Raw genomic sequence first — 22,856 nt, 5'->3', positions numbered from 1 at the left:
AACAAATTTACAAGAAAAAACAACCCCATCAAAAAGTGGGCAAAAGATGTGAACAGACACTTCTCAAAAGAAGACATTTATGCAGTCAACAAACACATGAAAAAAAGCTCAACATCACTGATCATTAGAGAAATGCAAATCAAAACCACAATGAGATACCATCTCATTCCAGTCAGAATGGCAGAATGGCAATTATTAAAAAGTCAAGAAACAATAGATGCTGGGGAAGCTGTAGAGAAATAGGAACACTTTTACACTGTTGGTGGGAATGTAAAATAGTTCAACCATCGTGAAAGACAGTGTGGCAATTCCTCAAGGATCTAGAACCAGAAATACCATTTGACTCAGCAATCCTATTGCTGGGTATAAACCCAAAGGAGTATAAATCATTCTACTATAAAGACACATGCACATGTATGTTGATTGCAGCACTATTTACAATCGCAAAGACATGACATGGAACCAATCCAAATACCCAATCAATGATATACTGGATAAAGAAAATGTTATACATATATATGTCGTACATGTATGAATACTATACAGCCATAAAAAAGAATGAGATCATATCCTTTGCAGATACATGGATGAAGCTGGAAGCCATCCTCCTCAGCAAACTAACATGGGAACAAAAGCCAAACACTGCATGTTATCACTTATAAGTGTTAGTTGAACAATGAGGACACGTGGACACAAGGAGGGGAACATCACACACTGAGGCCTGTTGGTGGGTGGAGGGCAAGGAGGGGAAGATCATTAGGAAAATGTCTAATGCATGTGGGGTGTAGAACCTAGATGATGGATTGATAAGGGCAGCAAACCACCAGGGCACATGTATACCTATGTAACAAACCTGCACATTCTGCATGTGTATCCCAGAACTAAAAGTAAAATAAAATTAAAGTAAAAAAATAAAAGGTGACGTACTGTTGGCATAAGGTTAGACATATAGATAAATGGAACAGAATAAAGGGGTCTAGAAATAGACCAGGCATATGTGATCAATTGAGTTTTGACAAAAGTAGTAAAGTTCAAGGGCAGACTTAAGATGCAGCAAGTGTTGCTGAAACAACTGCATATCCACATGGAAAAATGTAAAATTTGACTCTGGTCTCATGCCATATTAAAACAAAAGCTAACTTCAAGTGAGGTATAGACCTATACCTAAAATCTGAAAGAATAAAATTTGTGGAAGAAAACATTGGAAAAATCTGAAGTAGGCAACGATTTCTTAGATAAGACACAGATATGCAAATCCTAACATCTAGAAAATTAATTTGAAATTAATCAAAATCATAAACTTACTCTTCAGAATATACTGTTAAGAATATTATAAGCCAAGACAAAGAATGGAAGAAAGTGTTCATCATACATAACTTAACAAAATCTTGTACCTGGAATGTATAAAGAAGTTTTAAAACTCTGTACTATGAAGTCAAAAATTGTATTAATATTAGAAGAATTTTCTGCAGACTTAAAATAGGCTTACATTACGTTGTACCCTGTAAATATGCATAATTATTATGTGTCAATTATAAATTTTCAAATTAATTAAAAATGCATTTTCTAAAAAAATTATACCTTTAAGCTCAAGGGGCAAAAAGTATTTCTTTTGATATTGCTGCTTCCACACAAGATAGAGTCCCAGGGGCTCTATTTACTCCCTGCCTGAAACGACGGAAAAATTAAAAAGTAAAAACCAGACAAAGATATGAAACAACAGTTCTTAAGTCCCTGGATATCAGGCAACAAAGGACATAGGTTCCCAAGAAATGGGAAATGATTGAGTGAGCCCTAGGATTTCCCCAGCTTACTTACTGTCTTGACAAAGTTTCCAGGCTGCAGCACAAGGAAGGGGGACCCAGATGGAGGCTGGCTGGCTTGCTAAGTTGAGGACAAGGAGCTGAGAGTCTGGGGAAACCAAGGTATCTAGAATTTGCAGTGCAGAACAGTGGGGAGGAGGTAAGTACACAGGATGAACTCCAGAGAACTGCAAAAGTTCCCTCTGTAGTATTCAGCAGAACTCTGATGAGCATATGCATGTGACGAAATTACCTGAAGTTGGGGGAAAACGCTCAAAAGGCATGCGTACAGGGCCAGGAATAATGCCTGATTCCACCAGCCAGACTGGAAAAACTCATAACTCATGGGCCACTGGTAGAATTCTCAGAAAAGTCTTGCTTCAGTGGTGGGGAATAATTAGACTTAGGCTGAGCACTGTTCCAGACCCACCTAATAAATCATAAAAACAAGACCTGAAAGGATCGACTGTTTCCAAGTAACTTAATGTCAACCTCAAATTATGCCAAGAAAGTTCAGGGATATTTATAGAAATAAATAAAAATACTTCTGCACCCAACAAGGTAAAATTCACAATGTCTGGCATCTGATCACAGATTACCAGACACGCAAAGAAGCAGAAAAACATGACCCATCATGAGGAGAATAAACGATCAATCAAAATTAGTCAAGAACTGGCAAAGTTGTTAGAGTTAGTAGGCAAGGGCATTAAAATGGCTGTTATAACCGTACTCCATATGTTAACAAAATTAAGTAGAGACATGGAAGATATATAATATATACAGACATGAAGATGACAATGTGTGAGATGAAAAATACAATGGATTGGATTAACAGAAGATCGGACATTACAGAAAAAAAGATTAAGGAACTTGAAGACATAGCAATAGAAACTATCCAAAATGAAACACACAGAGAAGAAAAGAACTTGAAAATAACCCCAGAGCATCAGTGATTTGTGGAAAAACTTCAAGTGGCCTAATATAAGTGTAACTGGAATCCTTGAAATTGGGGGGAGTAGGGGAGACAGCAAAGACATTTCAAGAAATAACCCCCAAATTTTCCAGTTTCTATGAAAACTGTCAACTTACAGATCCAGGAATCTCAATGAACCCCAAGGAGAATAAATATGATAGAAAAATATGTCAATAATTAATCATAATTAAGTTGGTCAAAACCAATAAAGAAAGTGTTATAAGGGGTAGAGAAAAAAAAAAGATGCAGAAGTAGAGAGGAACAAAGATAAGGATGACAGCAGATTTATCATAGGAAATGATGTAAGTGAGGAGACAGTGGAGCAACATCTTTAAAGTACTGAAAAGAAAATACTCTCCACCCAGCATTCCATACCCAGAGATTTTCAAATTTTTCAAATGTGAAGGGGCAATAAAGTTGATTTCAGACATACAAAAATCCAAAATAATTTATTATTAGTGACTGACACTACAGGAAATATTAAAGAAAGTCCTTTAGGCAAAATGAAAATGGTATCAGATGGAAATGTGGATCAACTCAAAGGAATGAAGAAGACCAAAAATGATAACTACATGGGTAAATATAGAAGATGGTTTCTTATTATTTCAATCTCTTTAAAGATAGTTGGCTATTTGAACAAAAATAACAATGAAGTTTGGGGTTTGAGATAAGTGTAAATTAAATGTATTAAATAGCATCAAGATTGAGTTAGGAGAAATACAAGTAAAGTTCTTATATGTGAAATGGTATTATTTGAGGGTGATAATATAATAAGTGAAGATTTATGCTATGGACCCTCACACAACCATTAAAATTCAAAACAAAGACATATAGCTAATAAGCCAACAATGAGGATAAAATGGAATTCTTTGTATGAATCGCTGTAAAGACAGATCTAATGTATAACAACAAATCTAATGTACAATTTTTGAATGGGGTTGTCATTGCAAGGGGAAGAAGCAGTTGGCTGAAAATGAGTTTATGGGAATTTTCTGGAATGATGGAAATATTCTATACCTGGTTACTCAAGTATAAACAATCATCTGGAGACTTAAAATGAATCCATTTTATTGTATAAAAATGATACCTTTAATCCTCAAAGTGGACTAAAAATGCTTCTTATTTGTCATCACTGTTATCATCATCACCACCATTATCAACAGTAACCACAACACTAAGAGTAGTAATATTTACTTAATACTCATTATATGCCAGTAACTAAGCTAGGTGCTTTCTTTATATGTGCTAAATCTTTTAGTTGTCATGTCATAATCATATAAGTTAGTGTCTTTGTGATGCTGTAACAGCATAACTGGTAATGGGTAATTTATAAGCAACAGAAACTGACTTCTCACAGTTCTAGAGGCTGGGAATTCCAAGATCAAGTTTCCAGCAACTGGCAAGGGCTGCTCTCTGCTTCCAAGATGGCATCTTGAATGCTAAGATCTCTGGAGGAGAGGAACGCTGTGTCAAGCCCTTTCATGCTGACATTAATCCATTCGTGAGAGCTCTGCCCAAACACCTTTCAAAAGGCCTCACCTCCACCACTGCACTCCAGCCTGGGCAACAGAGCAAGACTGTGTCTTTAAAAAAAAAAAAGACCTCATTTCCTGACACTGTTGAGTTGGGAATTCCAGCACATAATTTTGTGAGATACATTCAGACCCTAGTAGAGAGGTAATTTTATTAGCTCTGATTTATTGATGAGAAAACTCAGGCTTAGTGAATTTCAAGGTGGGGATTTAATTTCTGGCAGTACAACTCAAGAGGCCAGTAGATTAACTGTCATGCCCTTCCTTGTCCATAGGAATAACAGTTATATTTCTCCCTGGAAAAGAATCATACAGCTCAAACCACAATATAAATGCAAATTGCTGATTATTATTGCAAATTCCCTTCCCCCAGCTGTACTGTTTCCTAAAGTGCCCATCACCCCGTCTTGAGAGAGCTCATTGGCTTGTGTTCGGCTCAGGATAGTCTCTGATCTGAAGAACTGTGAAAAATTAAGAAACAAGGCAGGTCACAAAGGATTGTAATGAAATGATTACCACCCTAATCCTAGCATAGGATAAAGCTGATGTGGTCGTAGGCTCTGAAAAGAAAGGCAGAGAGCATTATCTTCGAAGTGAGGGGAGGGAGCCGTGTTTTTAAGTCAAAAAGTACTTAATGACTATATGTACAAGAAGATCTCAGGTAGTAAAATACATATATAAACACACACATCAATACATAGGGACATGTACACAGATAAAAAGACTAGAAGGAAATGCACCCAGTTGATACAGCTATTATTTTCATAGGTTGGGATTGCATATGGTTTATACTTCTTTCCTATTATTTATCTGTATTTTTCATATTTTCTTGAGTAAACATATGTTACTTGTACACTCAGCAAAGAGTTGATTTTTAAGGAAATGAAAAGTGCTTTCAACATGAGAAATTAAGTGCTATGGGTACTGAATTTCAGTCTTAGAAGTAAGGGCTTAAGTAAAATGAAGATGTATTCCAAGCACAGGGGAGTGGAACGGTCCAAGACAGTCTCTGCAGTTTGTGCTGGCCCCTCACAGAGGCTGAGCCTACCCATTACAGACTTCTTCTGGGGTCTGGGATGTGTGCTCTTGTTCATGGCTGCTGATGTTCACAGTGTTCTTCTGAAAGGACTCTTCAGGAGTTGGTGGCTAAATATTTAGAAAAATGGAGATTTTCCTTCCAAAATCAAAAGGCTGGGTTACATAGAGCTTTGCACTTTTTACCCATCGTGGCCAGTGAGAAGTTTCGGATGTCAGGTCTGCAAACTCGTTCCAGGGGTTTGAGCCACAATCATTTTTATTTTCTCTGTTCATTTTCCTCTTTTACTTCTGCTGGTTTGGCCTGCTATCACTAAAGTGGAAGATATTTGGAATTGACATAATTTGATCTTTCGTTCTACTGCACAGCCCTTTCTTTTTTAGGGAGCTCATTAAGCATTGTGAGAAAGTGTTGGAGGGGAGAGTGCAGTGCACGAGGTGAGACAGGACTCTGGACCTTTGTCCCCAGCTCTCTCTCTTGTGGCCTCCATGGCCTTGAACAATGACTTAACCTCTCTGTGCTTTGAAGACATGAATCATACAAAAGATGATGTTTGACATGTATTTAGACTGCAAAGCAGAGGGAGAAACAACCTACAAACCAATAACTTGCACCTATTTGCTCCCTGCCTCTCCCAGAGATAATCACTACTTTCTATCAATTTCTTATATACCCTTCCTTAAAAAAATGTCAAGTCTTATTTTTATGCCTGCTATCATATGGGGATGTTTATCCCCTCCAAACCTCATGTTGAAGTTTGATTCCCAGTGTTGGAGGTGAGACCTCATGGGAGGTCTTAGGGTCATGGGGACAGATCCCTCATGAATGGCTTGACACTGCCACACAGTGATGAATGAGTTCTCACTTTATTGGTCCTCACAATATTTGGTTGTCAAAAAGAGCCTGGCCCCTGCCCTGTCTCTTGCTTCCGGTCTTACCATGTGATCTCTGTGCATGCCGGCTCCCCTCTGCCTTCTGCTGTGAGTGGAAGTGGCCTGAGGCTCTCACAGGGTGCCCAGTCTTTCAGCCAGAAGGGTGTGAGCCAAATAAACCTCTTTTCTTTATAAATTACTCAGCTTCAGGTATTCCTTTACAGCAACACTAAGCAGACTGAGGTAATGCCTAAGGATATATTGTTTAATTTTACTTGCTTTTGAATTCTATAAAAATATTATGTTGCTTCATGTAGCTATAGTTTATTTATCTTCATTGTTGCATTATATTCCATTGTGAGGGGTGTTTGGTTAGTTTCTCTTATAGATATATACCTAGGAGTGGGGTTGTTGGGTCATTAAGTATGCAAGTGTTCACCTTTACAAAATAATGCCAAATTGGTTTCCAAAGTGTTTGTATCAACTCATACTCCTACTAGCAATGTAGAAGAGTATCTGTTGGGCCAGGTGTGGTGGCTCATACTTGTAATCCCAGCACTTTGGGAGGCTGAGGCAGGAGTATTGCTTGAGCCCAGGAGGTCGAGGCTGCATGCAGTGAGTCATGACTTTGTCACTGCACTCCAGCCTGAGCAACAGAGAGAGACCCTGTCTCAAAAAATAAAAAAGTATTTGTTTATATTTTCTCCAACACCTAATGCAGTCAGACTTTTTAATTTTTGCCAAGAAAGTGTAAAATGATTGATTATTATGACCTTATATTGTGTTGTTTTTTTCTGACTACTGATGATACTGAGCCCTTTTTATAAATGTATTGGCACTTGTGCTTTTTCTGTAAAATGACAATGTGGTTTGCTCATTTTTAATATAATTTTTTTCTAACTGGTTTGAAGGAGTTCCTTATATATTTTAGATACTAGTTCTTTGTTCCTTATATGTGTTTCAAGCATTAAATCCCAGTTTGTGGCTTTTCTTTCCATAGTTTTGTGGTGGCTTTTGATTAACATAAATTGCCTATTATAATTATTTAAAGTTTATTAATTTGTGTTTTTTTTGGAGGTAGGGTCTTATTCTTTTGCCCAGGATGGAGTGCAATGCTATGATCACAAAACACTGCAATTATGAACTCCTGGGCTTGAGTGATTCTCCCACCTCAGCCTCCCAAGTAGCTAGGACCTCAGATGTGCCAACAGACCGCATTACTTTTTAAAAAACTTTTTGTAGAGATGGGATCTTACTAGGTTGCTCAGACTGGTCTCAAACTCCTGACATCAAGCAATCCTCCTGCCTCAGCCTCCCAAAGTGCTGGGACTACAGGTATGAGCCGCCATACCTGGCCTAATTTTTTATTTTATGTTTAATATCTTTTGTGTCTTAAGAAATCTTTCCTTACATTAAGATAAAAAAATATATTGCCTTATATTTTCTTAATTTTTTTTCATGTTTAGGTCTTTTAATCCATTTACAATTGATTTTTGTTTATGACTTGAAATAGCAATCTAATTTCATTTTCTCTTAAATGGATAGCTGTTTGTACCAGCACCATTAACAAATGGCCTAGGAGGCACAGTTCTCCCCTTCTCACTAATCTGCAAAGCAACCTCTGTCATATCCCGAAGCTCCATACATGTGTTGGTCTTTTTCTAGTGCCTCTATTCTGTTCCAGGGGCATTTTTTCTGTCCCTGCACCAATACTACACTACCTCATTTGCCCTTACTTTATGAATAAGCCTTCATATTAGGACAAATCTCTAATTCTTCAAGAGTACTTTATCCATTCTTGACCATTTTCTTTTCCATATACATTTTCAAATCAGCTTGTCAATTTCCACAAAATAACCGGCTTGAAATTGTCATGGGATCATAAGCCCCCTTTGGGGGAAGATTGGCACCTTCATGATATTGAATATTCATAGTTATAAACATGGGCTATCTCTCTGTTTACTTAGGTTTTTTTTTTTTTTTTTTTTTTTTTGAGAAGGAGTCTCACTCTGTTGCCCAGGCTGGAGTGCAGTGGCGTGATCTCGGCTCACTGCAAGCTCCGCCTCCTGGGTTCACACCATTCTCCTGCCTCAGCCTCCCGAGTAGCTGGGACTACAGGTGCCCACCACCACGCCTGGCTAATTTTTTGTATTTTTAGTAGAGACAGGGTTTCACCGAGTTAGCCAGGATGGTCTCGATCTCCTGACGTTGTGATCCACCCGTCTCGTCTCCCAAAGTGCTGGGATTACAGGTTACTTAGGTATTTTTAAATGTATTTCAATAAGTCTAGAGTTCAATAAAGTTTAAGGGATAAAGATCTTATGCATGTCTAATTAGAATCATTTCTGCATACCTTTTGGGTTTGATTGCTATTACAAAAGGTAGACACATTTTATGGTCACTTATTTCCCACTGACTCCAAGTGTTTGCTGATGGTGTACAGAAATGCAATGTATATTTGTATGCAGCCAGCACCTTGTTAAACTAATTAGTCTAGTGATATTTTATAAATATAAAATATCTTAGGTAAACAATTGCTTCATTTTCTTTATTTTAATATAGTATAATGATAATAATTCACCTGCTTATGAGTTATGAAAAAGTTAATACATGTAAACTTCTGTTAAATGTAAGCTATATATTGTTGTTACTGTTATTATTTTTAAAGTAATGGCTTTATTGTTTTTATAAAAGTTTTGCACAAATGTTATATAAACTAAAGCAAAACAGAGAAGTACAAACAGGAAACCAACAAATTGCTCATTATCCAGAAACAGAGTTAGTGTTTGATGAACATCATGCCAAATTTCTATGACTAGACAGAAAAACAGATTAATATATATACACACATATATATGGTAAAATTTAAAATAATATATATATACAAGGTAAAATTATTTTTTAAGTAGCATTATATTTTACATGATTAAAATATTAAAATTTAATTGACTTTAAAAGAAGGAAAATTCTGATGAAATAGCTGACTTTAATTTCCTTACCACAAGAGATCTTAGTCTGTAAATATCCTGCTTAGGTTAAGAAAAAAGATTTCAGAAATTAATAAGCAGTTGAGTCAGTAGGTTGTTTTTTTCATTATGCTTTAATTTTTTTTTTTTTTTTTTTGAGACAGAGTTTCACTCTTGTTGCCCAGGCCAGAGTGCACTGGCACGATCTCAGCTCACCACAACCTCCGCCTTCCAGATTCAAGCGATTCTCCGGCCTTAGCCTCCCAAGTAGCTGGGATTACAGGCATGCACCACCATGCCCGGCTAATTTTTTGTACTTTTAGTAGAGACGGGGTTTCTCCATGTTGGTCAGGCTGGTTTCGAACTCCCAACCTCAGATGATCTGCCTGCCTCAGCTTCTCAAAGTGCTGGGATTACAGGTATGAGTCACCACTCTCGGTCTCATTATGCTTTAATTTTTTGCAGTATGTCTAAACTCCTCACTGTAGAAAGTGAGCTGAGTGGCTTCCTTACACCACTCCATTCCTCCTTTCTCAATCTACCTATTTTTGTTGCATACATTACTTTTGCTTTGCTATGTGTGCAGGCTTGGATTCTTCAAGAATAAAGGGAAGTGCAAAGGTTATTAGAGAGTAACGCTTGTGAAAGAAAAGGGCAGGGAAAGCAGTCAGCCTCTGATGCAGACCAGGAAACTCTGCCAGTCCAGTGAGAAGCTCCAGAGCAAAGACTGTCCCTCAGAGGAGACCCATGTTGGGCGGAACAGGCCAGACCCCTCCATCACTGTCTTGCTCAGTCACTGGCTGGGAGCTGCCCTAAGAAGAACATGACTTTGGCTCAGAAGCTGAGAGTTAACAGCTGGAGGCTGTTGCCTAACCCCTCATAGCTGCATCCTGAAGCTGGGATCCTCCATTAGGTCCTGAAGGGGGGTCTGAGAGGAGCAGCTCCCTGTCTACTGCATCGGAGTTTATAATATTTACCATCAGCAAAGCATCATTCTCCATTGCATCATTTCTGCTGTAGTTGCAAACATCTGCATTGCCCACTGACACCTCTACCATGGCTCACCTATACTAGAGTTTTTAAAATTTTACTCACCTTTTGCTTAGCTGGATTTTTTGGTTCAATGTTTCCTTTGAGAAGGATTCGTAGGTTTTATGTCACTGACTTCTTTAACGTTTGAGAATGTTTGCCTTTTGTTTTCTTCTTGAAGGGTAATTTGGCAAAGTAAGAAATCGCTCTGTTGTCTTGTATCACTGAATGATTCTGTGATGTCTGAGATTAACAGATTTTTTCACCTTGTAAGTTAATTTGCTTTTTTTCTAGTTTTATGCTTAAATAATGAACTCTTCAACATTGATTGATGCTTAGTAAAAAAGAGGGTATATCTGAAGTCTTCCTTTCAATTGGCATATCCCCTTCTTCCTTCACTTCAGGAAAAATGTCTTGCATTGTATCTTGGAATAATGTCTTCTATTCCATTTAGTGAGTTGTCTGCTTGAGGGACATTTGTTTTCCTTCTGTTTGAATGCCCTGCTTGTCTTCCATATCCATGATCTTCTCTTTAATCACTCCCATCTCTATTTTTTCCTTCTGCATTTTCTGTGATGACCTCAGATCATAACTCCATGTCATTAATTTAGTTTCCAGGTGTCAGATCTCTTCTTGTTTGTCATTTATTTATTTGATTTATAAACTGGCTCTAAGTTAGGTTTCTTAGCTGGTCAATATTATTCTTTTATTTTATACTTGCATCTTTTGGTTTTTGTATAATTGTATTCATGTATACATATATACAAATGTACACACATATACTATATGTAGATATAGATATGTACATGCATACATATCTGTCTATATATCTAATTTATCTATCTAATCTGTCTATATATCTAATTTATCTGTATCTATCTGCCTATCTATCTATCTACTTTTCTATCTATCTATCTGCCTATCTATCATCTGTCTGCCTATCTATCATCTGTCTATCATCTATCTATCATCTATCTATCTATTTTTCTATCTGCCTATCTATCTATCTATCTATCTATCTATCTATCTATCTATCTATCATCTATCTATCTGCCTATTGTCTATCTATCTGCCTATCATCTATCATCTATCTGTCTGTCTGTCTGTCTGTCTATCTATCTATCTATCTATCTATCTATCTATCTATCTATCTATCTATCTATCTATCCATCCATCCAGCCATTCATTCTTTGGTATGCAGCACTCACAGGGAATCTGAACCTGTGTTTTCTCCCAGACTTTATTCTTCAGCGATTTCGCTCATTCCCTTCCTCTTTGTTCTCTCTCTCCTCCCTTCCCATCTTTCTTTGGGTAGTACATGTGCATTTATTGCCTTGCTATTTTTCATTCTTTTCATGATATGTGGCAGAGGCAGCTCCATCTAGCCTTCCTATTTGTATGATGCATTCTGTGATATGTTTTCTCATCTCACCGGGGGCTAGTTTGTTATTCTCTCCTTGGCCTGTACTTTGGAGACTACTCTCAATCCGATATCCTGTTGTCTAAGTTTGCAGGGAGTGAGGGGTGGCAGAGGTGGTCCCTGTTGGACACCTCCCTTGAGTGTTCTGTCCCAGGACCACTTCACTCAGCTGCGGGCATGTTCTCCCTCCCGTGGGCCACAGATTGTTATTCTAACTCAGCACAGTGCCCTGGTGGACCTGCCAGATAAAATACAGGATGCCCAGTTGAATTTGAATTTCAGATAAACAATGTGTAATTTTTTAAGTATAAGTATGTCCCCAAGGGGACCTTTTGGCACCTTTTTATGTGCTAAATCTGGCAGCCTCGTGCCCTGGAAAATGCCAAACGTGTTTCCTTTGCGGAGCGCCCATTGTGAAGTGCAGGGACTTCTACTCCTGTGAGCTCTGACTTCGCTTCTGCCCGGCTGTCACTGCAGCCCTGCCCCGCAGGCCGCCCACTGCAGGAGTTCTGAGGGAGTTCTCAGCCTCCGTTTCCTTCCTTAGGAAAGCTTCCAGGGGTTGACGGTGGGGTTAGGAATCACACGACCTTGTGCCAAACCAGCATCTCCTGCTTTTCCCTTGGCTGGCTTTTTCATGTTTATGGCACGAGGTGGTTATTGCTAGTGAATTTTGCTCTTACGAATTTTTTTCCCTTGGTTGGGTCTCGGAGAAGGAGGAGGAGTCTGTGGTTCTTCTTCCTCCTGCCATCTTCATCTGGCAGTGCTCTTCTGTAATTGTTTATTCATTCACTGAGTACTTACTGAGTGCTTACTGTTCAACGTCTGCCGTCGAGGGAAAGTAGACGCAGCAATTATCACCTCGTGACAAGGCTGTTATAGACACTAGTGAAGGAGGTTGAATTCTGCAGTTGATTTTGGCTGCCTAGGTTCCTGTCCCGTCTTCCCGTCAGACAGAGAGCTCCTTCAAGGCAGGAATCGAGTGTCGGGCATCTTGGTCCTTGTCTGGAGGGGTGGTCAGTGTTTGTTGCGCTGACGATGGAATGAGTGGATGGGATGCCAGGTAAAAGGAGGGCTGTCTGGGCATGGTAAGCATATGAGTGCCTTGATCCTCCGACTGCCAGAAACAAAGATAGAGACAGCTTGGCTCTGCCCTTAGTCACGCGGTGGTTAAAGACAGGGTGTCACTAATCACGAACTGAGCATTCCAGGTCTGGTTTAGTCTTCATTGCCATAAATTAATGGTAAATTTGTTGAATGAATCTAGAAAATAGCTGTCAAGGCAAAGGTTTAAAAGGAGGAAAACCGTACTGGGCAGTGGAGATTCAGGATCGCTGAGACCCAGCTGTGGTTTTAAGTGGCATTTGTCGTCTGGTAGGGAAGACAGACAGGCAAGCCCACGTGGGGCAGAAGGCTCAGTGTGGGACACAGGACCTGAGTGGACTGTGGGCCACGTGGGAAGCCGAGGGCAGCCCAGCCGCAGCAGCGAGGCAAAGGTAGTGAATGCTGAAAAGCAGGGTCTACCTGAGAGGTCATTGAGCTCCGAAGGAGCGTGGGAGGCAGATGAGGCTGTCTACAGACATCAGACGGCAGAGGGGCCTGCGTGCCATGTTAGGGGGTGGACTGAAGTCCAAGTGGAGTCCTGGACAGGTGGGAACACAGGTAATGGGGCCCTCCTCCTGCTGCCCCATCTAGGGAGCATGAACAGAACCACCTGAAAGAGCCAGGCACACTCCACTCTCCTGACAGTCGCCAATCTGTTCACGGCAGCCCTTCCGTGGCAAAATCCTGACCCTCGGGACAAGGTGTTATCTCATACATGTTTTGGAGGTCAAAGAAGGAGGAGAAGAGGCCACTTTGCCTGCACAGCACGCTGGAGGTTGGACGTCTCCGGATTATCTTAGCGACTTCTCTCAACCACACTGTCTCTGACCTTTCTCTGTGGTGACTCAGTGGGTGTAGGTGGCTGTACTTTGCCCTTTGGGTTCTGGGTAATTCTATCATCTTCCTCCAAATTGTAGTTTAGCCCACTGGAAACACAGTTTCAGAATTCTCATTTTGTGTGCACCTAAGATGGCATGATTTTCTCCAAAAGTGTGTTCCCAGAAGAAAGCCTGTGGGACTTAGCTCTCCTCCGGGCAAGGTGGGCCCGGAGAAGTCACGTGGGTATGTGTCAGACCCTCTCCCATGTGAGTCTCAGTGAGTGGTGTCGAATGATGGGGTGTCTGTTTGCAGCATGCGTTGGCACCAGTCGACAAGCATTTGATGAGGACTTCTGACCCTGGTTGCTGGGCTGGGCTGTCTGGACACAGGACTGAAAGGCTTTGTTGCTGACGCCCCAGGAGCTCCCAGTCTGGAAGAGAACACCAGCCAAATACATGGGAACCAATCGTGGGGCTGTACAAGATGACGCTGCCTATGCCAGGTGTTCTGCTGTGCATGCCACACCCTGGGCCTGGGGTATGAGGTTCCTTCCTTCCAGAATCCCAGGATTCCCAACGGGAGCAGGCAGCGGACCAGACCCTTTATTATGAACTTGAGAGGGTTTCTTGCTGCATGGCTCAGCTTCCTTCTATTCTGAGGGAACCCAGAAATGACGGGCGGTGGTTGAAGAGTGTCCTCCAAAAACGTCGTGTTCACCTGGAACCCCAGAGGGTGACCTTATTTGGAAATAAGGTCTTTGCAGGTGCAATTAAAGAAAGGATCAGGTTGAGAACCTGCTGGGTTAGGGTAGGCCCTAAACCCAATGACTGGTGTCCTTATAGAAGATAGAAAAGGACACATGGAAACAGGGAGGCTGTGTAGAGATGGAGGCAGAGGCTGGAGTTCTGTTCCCACAAACCAAGGAATGCCTGAAGCACCAGAGTCTGAACAGGGCAAGGAACCTCCTCCCCTGGGGTCATGGGAGGGGCACACTCACACACAATAAAATACAATCCCCGTGTGATTCTAAATGGTGGCCTCTTTCATCTTCCAGAGGCTCGGCCAGGACTCAGGAAATGGGCAGCAGAAAGGGAAGTTGAAAGGCTGGCCTGGGCAGCAGAAGGAGGATCGGCCGGCTGGCCTGGGCAGCCCCTGCCCCTGCTGGCTCCCTCTCTAATTCTGCTCTCAGCCTTTCCTCTCTGCTGCAGGGTTCTCCTCGCTGCCCTCTGCCCCTGCTCACCCCGCTGTGGTCCTGACGTTTTTAGGACCAAGAGTGGTCGATGGTTATCCTGAGTTCTGAGATAGGACAGATGACCAGCACTTGCTCACAGCACTCAGGTAGGGTTGCTGAAAAGCTCAGCGCAGACCGCAGTGTTCCTCCAGAACCCTCTTACTGCACCGCGCCTCTGGAGGTTCCTGCACCGCCCCTCTGGAGGTGGCCTGCAGAGGGTCGCTCAGAGACTGGGGGAGTGCAGTGTGGCAAGACCTGGATTATTACGTCAGGAAATCTGTGCCCCATGGGCCATGCAGGTAACCACACATCATGCTCTGAGTAAGTCTCCTCAGCTGCAAATTAAGAAACAAGGTGCCTCATGAGATTGACCTGAGAACTAAGTGAAACAAAGGATACAGAACCACTTCACAAACATAAAAGCAGTTGCTAAATGGAAGCTTTTATCACTGTCATCTAAGGAGCTGCAAATATGGGTCAGGTGTGTGAGACCACACTCCAGTATTTCCAGGCCCCATATGCAAATTGTCCACTGGACACCAGCCAAGATGTTCAGGGAGATGTCCGTTGCCCCCCAGTCAACTCAGCTCTTGCAGACGAGCCTGGATATGCAGTCTGCACCCCACCCTGCTGCTCAGGGGGACCTACTTGCCATCTCTGCTCAGGATCAGAGGAGCATCAGACCCCGGACAGAGGCCATGGCAGCGTGGGACTGGGGAGGCTGACACCTGTCCCATGTTTATGTGGAGCGGGGGCCAGCCCACTTTCTCTGCAAGGGCCAGATGGTGAACATCGTGGGCTCTGTGGGTCTCTGTCACAGCCGACAATTCAACTCTGCCACTGTAGTGTGAACACAGCCATAGGTGATATATAAAGAAATGGATGTGGCTGTGTGCCAATAAAGCTTTATTTACAAAAACCAGGTGGTGGGTTAAATTTGGCTCTTGGGCTAGAGTTTGCTGACTTTTGTTGTAGAGGGGTTTGGGGAAAACTTTGGCTGAATTTTATTTTTTGGAGTAGTTTGATTCTTGAGATTTTCATTATCAAGCTAAGTCACCAGTATGATACAACTCGACGCCTAGAAATGGTGACTTCTTTGATGAGTGTCTCTTCCAGAAGAGCCACCCAAGAAGGAGAATTGCATTTACTGTGTCTTTAGTGACCAGGTCTTGCTCACAGATTGAGGGAAAGCCTTCGCCGTGCCAGGAACTGGGACTTCTTTCCCGAACTGGCGTGTCCGAGTACTGCAGTGGCCTGACAGCCAGTGGTTTCTGGAAGTGAAACAGAACAGAGCTCCTGCGGAGGAATTTCTGATTCTACTTTTCCTCCAGGTCCAACAGAGCAGAGAAAGCCAGTAAACATTTGCCAGGGACATGGTGGGGCTGGCGAACATTGTGGGCTAATTCACATTTTTATTCGAACACAGATGGCTGGGCCCCTAGGAAACCTGGATGTTGCTTCCCTGTTAGTCTGACTTCAGAAACACTCCTGTGTCACCAACTCTTTGTTCTTATTATAAAATTATTACTAATGAGAGCGGCCATTTATGAAGTCAGTTCTCTGAGCCAGGCTCTGTGCGAGGCACTTTCCACTCATCTCAGTCTTGACAGCAGCCCGGTTGAGGTAGGAGGTCTTGACCCCCTCGACAGTGAGGGGTGGAGACTTATCAGGTGACACAAGTTCTGTTCATCAAACAGCTGTTGAACGATGAGACTAGGGGTGAGACCAGGGTTGTTCACCTGCGAAATCCATGCCTTCCACAGAGCCATTTCCACTGGGATCTGAGGGGTGCCTCCGGTACTACTCTATAGTGATCCCCGTGGCCTGGGTTTCCGCTGGGAAGACCCCAGCTCCAGCCCTCCTTCCTCTCTTGTCTGGCTCCTTCCCAAGCTCTGCAAGAGGATGTGCAGGGTCAGCTATGCGGAGTGCATGGTGGATCCTCATCAAGGCTCGAGGCCCACATTGATGTGGATGTCACCCAGGTGCCCCGAGGTCTCCAGGGCTGATGTACCTCATGGGACCTGGCGTGCCAGGCTAGAGAGCTTTGCTCTACCCTGCTGGGCACCTGCCTCACTTCTCAATGACACCTCACTTCTCCATGGCGCCTCCCTACTCCTCACCCCGGCATCCTTCTCTCTGCGCACAGGGCCACCCATGTGTGCTCCTTACGTGGTGCCCTTACCACACAGAGGCAGCTGTTTGTTTCCTCCCCAGCCAGACCACGAGCACCCTACGTCCGGGATCTGGGTCTCTGTCTCTGGGAATCCCCCGTGCCTAGCATGGTGCCTGACGCACAGTAGGCTCTCAGCCTGCGTTTGGTGACTGCACGAACAGATGTGTGAACTTACACGAGCTGTCACGTGACATGATTTAATGTCATTCTTATAACAACTCTGAAGTGGGCAGAGTGTGTACGACTGCCCTCCCTTATACAAGAGAAAGCAGGGCCCCTTCTGTGGGGCTGGCTGAGGACCCGATGGTGGGTCGTAGACTGAAGTCATGGTACTGGTGATTGCATCCTTCCACGGAGCTCGCAGCACATCTGAGCACTGCTTTAGGTCTTGGACCCAGCAGTGTGCATCATTCTTTAACCTTTACGAGACTGTAGAAGTCTTACCTTATTCCCGTTCTATGAAGAAACCAAGGCACAGAGGAGCTGAATATTTTGCCCTGGTCCTGGAGCTCCCTGAAGTTAATGCCCAAATGGGAACCCTACGCGAGGGCACTGCCTCAGCCGCGCAGCCCCAGGCAGTAGTAAGAATGAAGAGAAATGCCTGGTTTGTGATAGGCTGGGGCCTGGAGGCCCCTTCCCTGGCTTCTCCCAACCAAGAGCTCCTGTTTCTCAACACCTGCCAGGGACGGGGTGCTGGCGGAGGGCGTGGCCAGTGTTGTGACCTTGGAGGTGGAGAAAGGAAACCAGTTCTGGGTGCCTTCCCCCCTAGCATCCCTGGCAGCCCTGGTCCTTCTCAGAGTGGCCGCAGGAAGCCTGGTGTGGTTGTGGATGAGGTCTTGGAGAGGGCGATGAAGGAGGAAGAAATGGCATCCTGGCGAGTCCTCTCCTGCTCCTTTAAGGCTTGTGGAGAAAGGAAATTCACGTGGTGGCCGAGGAGGAGCTGACGTGGAAAGATTGCTGGCTTCCAAGCAGGAGGCTGTGGTTTCAGACTCTCTGATTTTGTGGCCATGGGCTTGTTTCTGAACCTCTTTGAGGCGCAGTAGAGTTATTTGCAAATCAGGGATACAAGTACATGCCCTGCAGGTCGTCTCTGATGCATTCTGAATTCCAGACTTTGAGGATGCTTTGGTGGCCTCATTCACTGGGACTGACTAGCGGGCAGAGGCTGTGATTATAATGGAGGCCTACCATGCATGGGGTGCTTCTCTTCATCCTCACTACCGCCTGGGAGGTGGCCATGGGTATTTCCATTTTACAGGCGAGGAAAACTGAGATCCCAAAACCTAAGGGGTATGCTTAAGGCCATACAGATCTAAGTGGCAGAACTGGACTCCGGGCCCAGCCACGCCATGGACCACCTTCTCTCGGCCTGGCCACCGCTCACCCCAGTGCAGCATGTCCTATGCCCGACTGGGCTGGCTGATTCCAAATATGCTTTGAAAAGATTTATTGGACACATCAGGAGTTTTCATCAGCTGGAATTTTTTTTTTTTTTTCCTTTCTGGGTTGTTGTTATTTTGCATCAGGAAAAAATGAAAAGAATTTAATTCATCATTAAATGCTGGGAAGAAAGAATGCAACAAGAAGAAAGCACCACTGCCAGGGAACAGCGTGAAGCCAGAGGGTGAGGAGGGCGAGGCCTGACAGAGTCCACCGGGCAGGGATGCAGAAAAAGTCTTGCCATTGGTGACTGCTCCCCGGGGCTCACGAGGCTTCTTCACGGACCTTCTTGGCCAGCTCATGAGATCTCTGGCCAGCTGGCCACTTGGCAAGTGTCCACAGGCAATGCTTGTTGTAAGGAAAATTAGAGGCCCCCAACTCTGAGTTTAGCAGGTGCTATGGCTAGAACATTTGTGTCCCTCCAAAATTCGTGTTGAAGCTTAATCCCCAATGCAATAGTCTTAGGAGATGGGGCCTTTACAAAGTGATTAGGTCCCCAGGGCTCCACTCTCACAAACGGCATCGGGGCCCTTGTGAAACGGCTCCAGGGAGCCTGCTTATCTCTTCTGCCCCTTCGTCCGTGAGGACCTGGGACAAGCGCCACCTCAGGAGCAGAGAATTGTCCCTCCAGATGCTGAATCTGCCAGTGCCTTCATCTGGGACTTCACAGTCTTCAGAATGGTGAGAAATAAATTCCAATGATTTAGAAATCACCCATCCCAAGATATTTTGTTATAGCAGCAGGAACGGACTAAGACAGGGGACCGTGTGGTGTTTGTGTGACAAAATGTTTCTGGTTCTCGACTGGGACAGCCGCTGGGCACCGAAGGCCCAGGAGGGAGGCAGGCAGTGAGGTGAGTGCTGCTCCCCACACCGGCCCTTAGGACAGAGGTAAGCAAGGGCAGTACCTGCACCTTCCATTTTTCTTACATATAATCAAGGGTCCTAGTCTCTGCCTCAGGGAATGTGCAGAAGAGCAGAGCCTGTCTCCGCATGCAGTGGTTTACACGTAAATGTGTGTCTCAGGCTGCCGTCCTCACCAGCTTGGTACCTGGGGCTGGGCCACATAACCTTCTGAGCACGTGCTGAGCTTATCTGTGAAGAAAGGAAGTTGGCTTGTCTATGGGCGTCCCACAGCCCCGTCTGGTTTTATGATTCCGTGCCCTATTTGTGCGCATGTCATTAGATATTTGACCAAGGGGTGCAGCAGAGGGACACTGACTACTAAAAGTGTCGTCACAGAGGGTTCCCCAATTCCTCCTCTGTTCTGTGCCCACCTCCATCACTTCCCTCTCTTTACTGGGCCATGCCTGTGCCTCCCCGCGTCCAGGAGCTCCCTGTGGGTGGGAAGCTGTGTATGGCTCCTGTGATTGCACTAAAGAATTCAGAGTCATTGCGACACTAAGGACAGCCACGCGTCCACCCAATGGCAACCGGGGCATGAAACTGCCCAGCAGGGATCAGCACAGAACACTGATGTGCACAAGGGGCGCTCGCCGTCCCACTCGCCGTCCCGCTTGCCGTCCACATGGAATCCAGGGCAGAGTGTGAGATGGATTTGGACAGACGCCCTGACCATCCATGGGCGCATGCTTAGCAGGCCCCACAGCAGTGTGGACCACTCCGCCTCCAGTGGTGACAGTAACGGTCCAGTCACAGAGACCTAGGACGGTGCCACAGGCCTCAGTTGGCTGTGCATATTCACCGCATGCCTGCTGTGCCCATGGAGGCAGTGGGGAGCGGGAGACAGGGGCTGGAAGGAAGAGGAGGGGGGATGGGCAGTGGAGGGTCTTGAGAGCTACAGGAGCAGGCTCTCTTTCCATCAGCTCCCGGAGCCCTCCCCTCACCCGCTCCTCTTCTCCACACCTCTGCTTTCATCCTCTGAGACCGGCCTCTATCCTCCTGGCTTCCAGCAGCCGGGGGCTGCCCTGTGCTTCCTGGGCTGTGTGTGTGCAAACTCCTGTTTGCCTTTGCGCTTCCCCAGGGCTTCCGGGGGTTTCTTACTCTCTAGCTTCCCTGCTGGAGCCAAGGTACTGGATCCTGCTGGGGCTGCAGCCCTCCTTCCCCAAGAGCTATGTCTTGGAGAGTGAGGAGGAGTCAATGGGGAGGGGACACAAGGCACCCAGAGGGATAAGGAAACCATGTCCTCTGTTCACCTGAGGCTGCAGACCTGGTGGGGGACCTGGTTCAAGTCAGAAACATCCATAGGTTCAAACTCAGGAAGCCGAGACCAGGAACACCTAGAAGGGAAGTGAGTTGCCTGAAGATTTTAAAGTCTCTGTTGGAGAAAGTTTTAGCTCATTTCATGGGCGATTGAGTCACAGCTGTTTAAAGTTATTGTGAAGTGATGTGCAGACATGATTTAGTAATCACCAAATGTTAGATATATGCTGCAGGAAGGTACAAGGGGTGATGCCAGTTCTCCCACTCTCCTCCAGCCCCATGCCACTCACTCTGGGCTCAATTCTTCTGATGAGTTTTTCCCATAGCTCTAATTAAAGTATTTGTCCTGGGCACTGATTTAGCTGTTTAAACCCATCTGTGTACCCCCCACAAAACACGCTAGAAAAGACAAGACTTGGCTCAGACTCCCCCCACACCACCCAGCTTCTCAATCTTTGTTATTGTTTTTATGTTTAAAACATTAAATGTGTTTATGCAATTTTTACACAGTTTATATATATTATGAATTAAATTCTACAAACAAGGTCATGTTTATATAGAAGTGTAGTCTATCCTTTCTTTTTTTTTTTGAGTTTTTTGTTGTGGTGCAATCTCACATAGGATTTACCATTTGACCCATTCTCAGTGTACAGTACAGTGGTGTTAAGTACATGTACGTCCCACCATGCATCTCCAGAATGTTTCATCTTCCCAAACTGACATTCTGTCTGTTAACATAACTTATCCTCCCCTCCCCTGCTCCTGAGAGATACCAATTGCCCTCTGTGTCTGCAAATTTGACTTAGGTGAGGTACCTCTAGAAGGAGGAACTCTACTGGATTTGATCTGTAGTCCACTCTTTCTGAAATGACCAACTTTTTTCTTTTTTGTTGAGATGAAGTCTCACTGTGTCACCCAGACTGGAGCGTAGTGGCGTGATCTCAGCTCACTGCAACTTCCGCCTCATGGGTTCAAGCCATTCTTATGCCTCAGCCTCCTGAGTAGCTGGAATTACAGGTGCCCACCACCATGCCCGGCTAATTTTTGTATTTTTAGTAGAGATGGGGTTCGCCATGTTGGCCAGGCTGGTCTTGAAGTCCTGACCTAAGGTGATCCACCCGCCTCGGCCTCCCAAAGCGCTGGGATTACAGGTGTCAGCCACCGCCCCCAGCCTTGAAATGACCAACTTTCAACTGTGTGGGTGCCTACTCGCCCTGCCACATGAGATGAGGACATCAGCCATGTGCCAGGGTCACACAGCAACTCAGCTGCAATTCCGGGGGTCACACTTGGGTTGTTCCGACTCCAAACAGCCTCCGAATCCCCCTCGTCCTGGGATCTTGCCGTGATTAGGCGTCAGGACTGAAGGGAAGGGAGGCTCTTGGGGAAGTCCCGTCTTACAAAAGAGACACATTGCTGGCTGGGGTTTGTGTCAGAGCCCTGAGGGCTGGCAGGCACTGTCCTGCTGGCCCCAGGTAGCTCGAACGGCTCTGTGCTGTGTGAGGAGGAGAGTCTAGGATGTGGAGGGTAAGGAGCCGTTGTCTTGAAGCCTGGGCCCTGCCTCCTGGTGGCTTCCGACTCCAGGAATGCAGACAGAACTCCTGGCGGCTGGTGTGGTGCAGGCCTGTTTTTGCAGGCTGTCTCCTTGTTTATTCCACTTGTACCATTTCTCCTGGCAAAGACCTTCCCCAGCCATGGCCGGAGTCATGTTGGGACAGCTGACCCCTGGGCTCTCTTGAGCTGGCTTAGGAGCCTGGATGCCGCCCTCTGCGTTGAGTAGCAACATTCCTGGCCAGACATGAAAGGAGAGATTGTAACAGCCCATTTTCTCCAGGCAGCTTATCCCGATTAAGTGAGAATCAGGCACAAATCCCCACCCTCAAGTCCTCTCTTCTCATCCTGCCCCACCAGCCGCCTCACCCTGATGAAGTCTGACAAGACCCAGGGGGGAGTCTCGGAGCACGTGGAGCTCCCGCCAGCGCCCCATATAGGTGCGGGGCCGAGCCCCCCGGCACAGCCACTCGCCGGCAGCCGAGGCCCACGGTGGCACAGGCAGCCAGCAACGGCACTGGCGGGAAACCGTACCTGCCCAGGGCAGCACCTATGCCCCTTCCTCCCTGCTATTTGCCTTCTGCGGGCCCGAGGGGCTGAGCTTCGCCTGTACATGATGTTCTCTGGTCACATCAAGACGAGGTTGCATAATCCCCGGACTGTGCGTGGGGTGTGGGTGCCTGGGTGTGTGGCCTCGGGTGTGAGGTCAGGCTCAGCCAGGCCCTGATCCCGCCCAGCCCGCAGCAGC

This window comes from Macaca mulatta, chromosome 7 (genome assembly GCF_049350105.2).
Source record: "Macaca mulatta isolate MMU2019108-1 chromosome 7, T2T-MMU8v2.0, whole genome shotgun sequence".
Taxonomy (NCBI): Eukaryota; Metazoa; Chordata; class Mammalia; order Primates; family Cercopithecidae; genus Macaca; species Macaca mulatta.
This window is presented reverse-complemented; position numbering follows the sequence as displayed.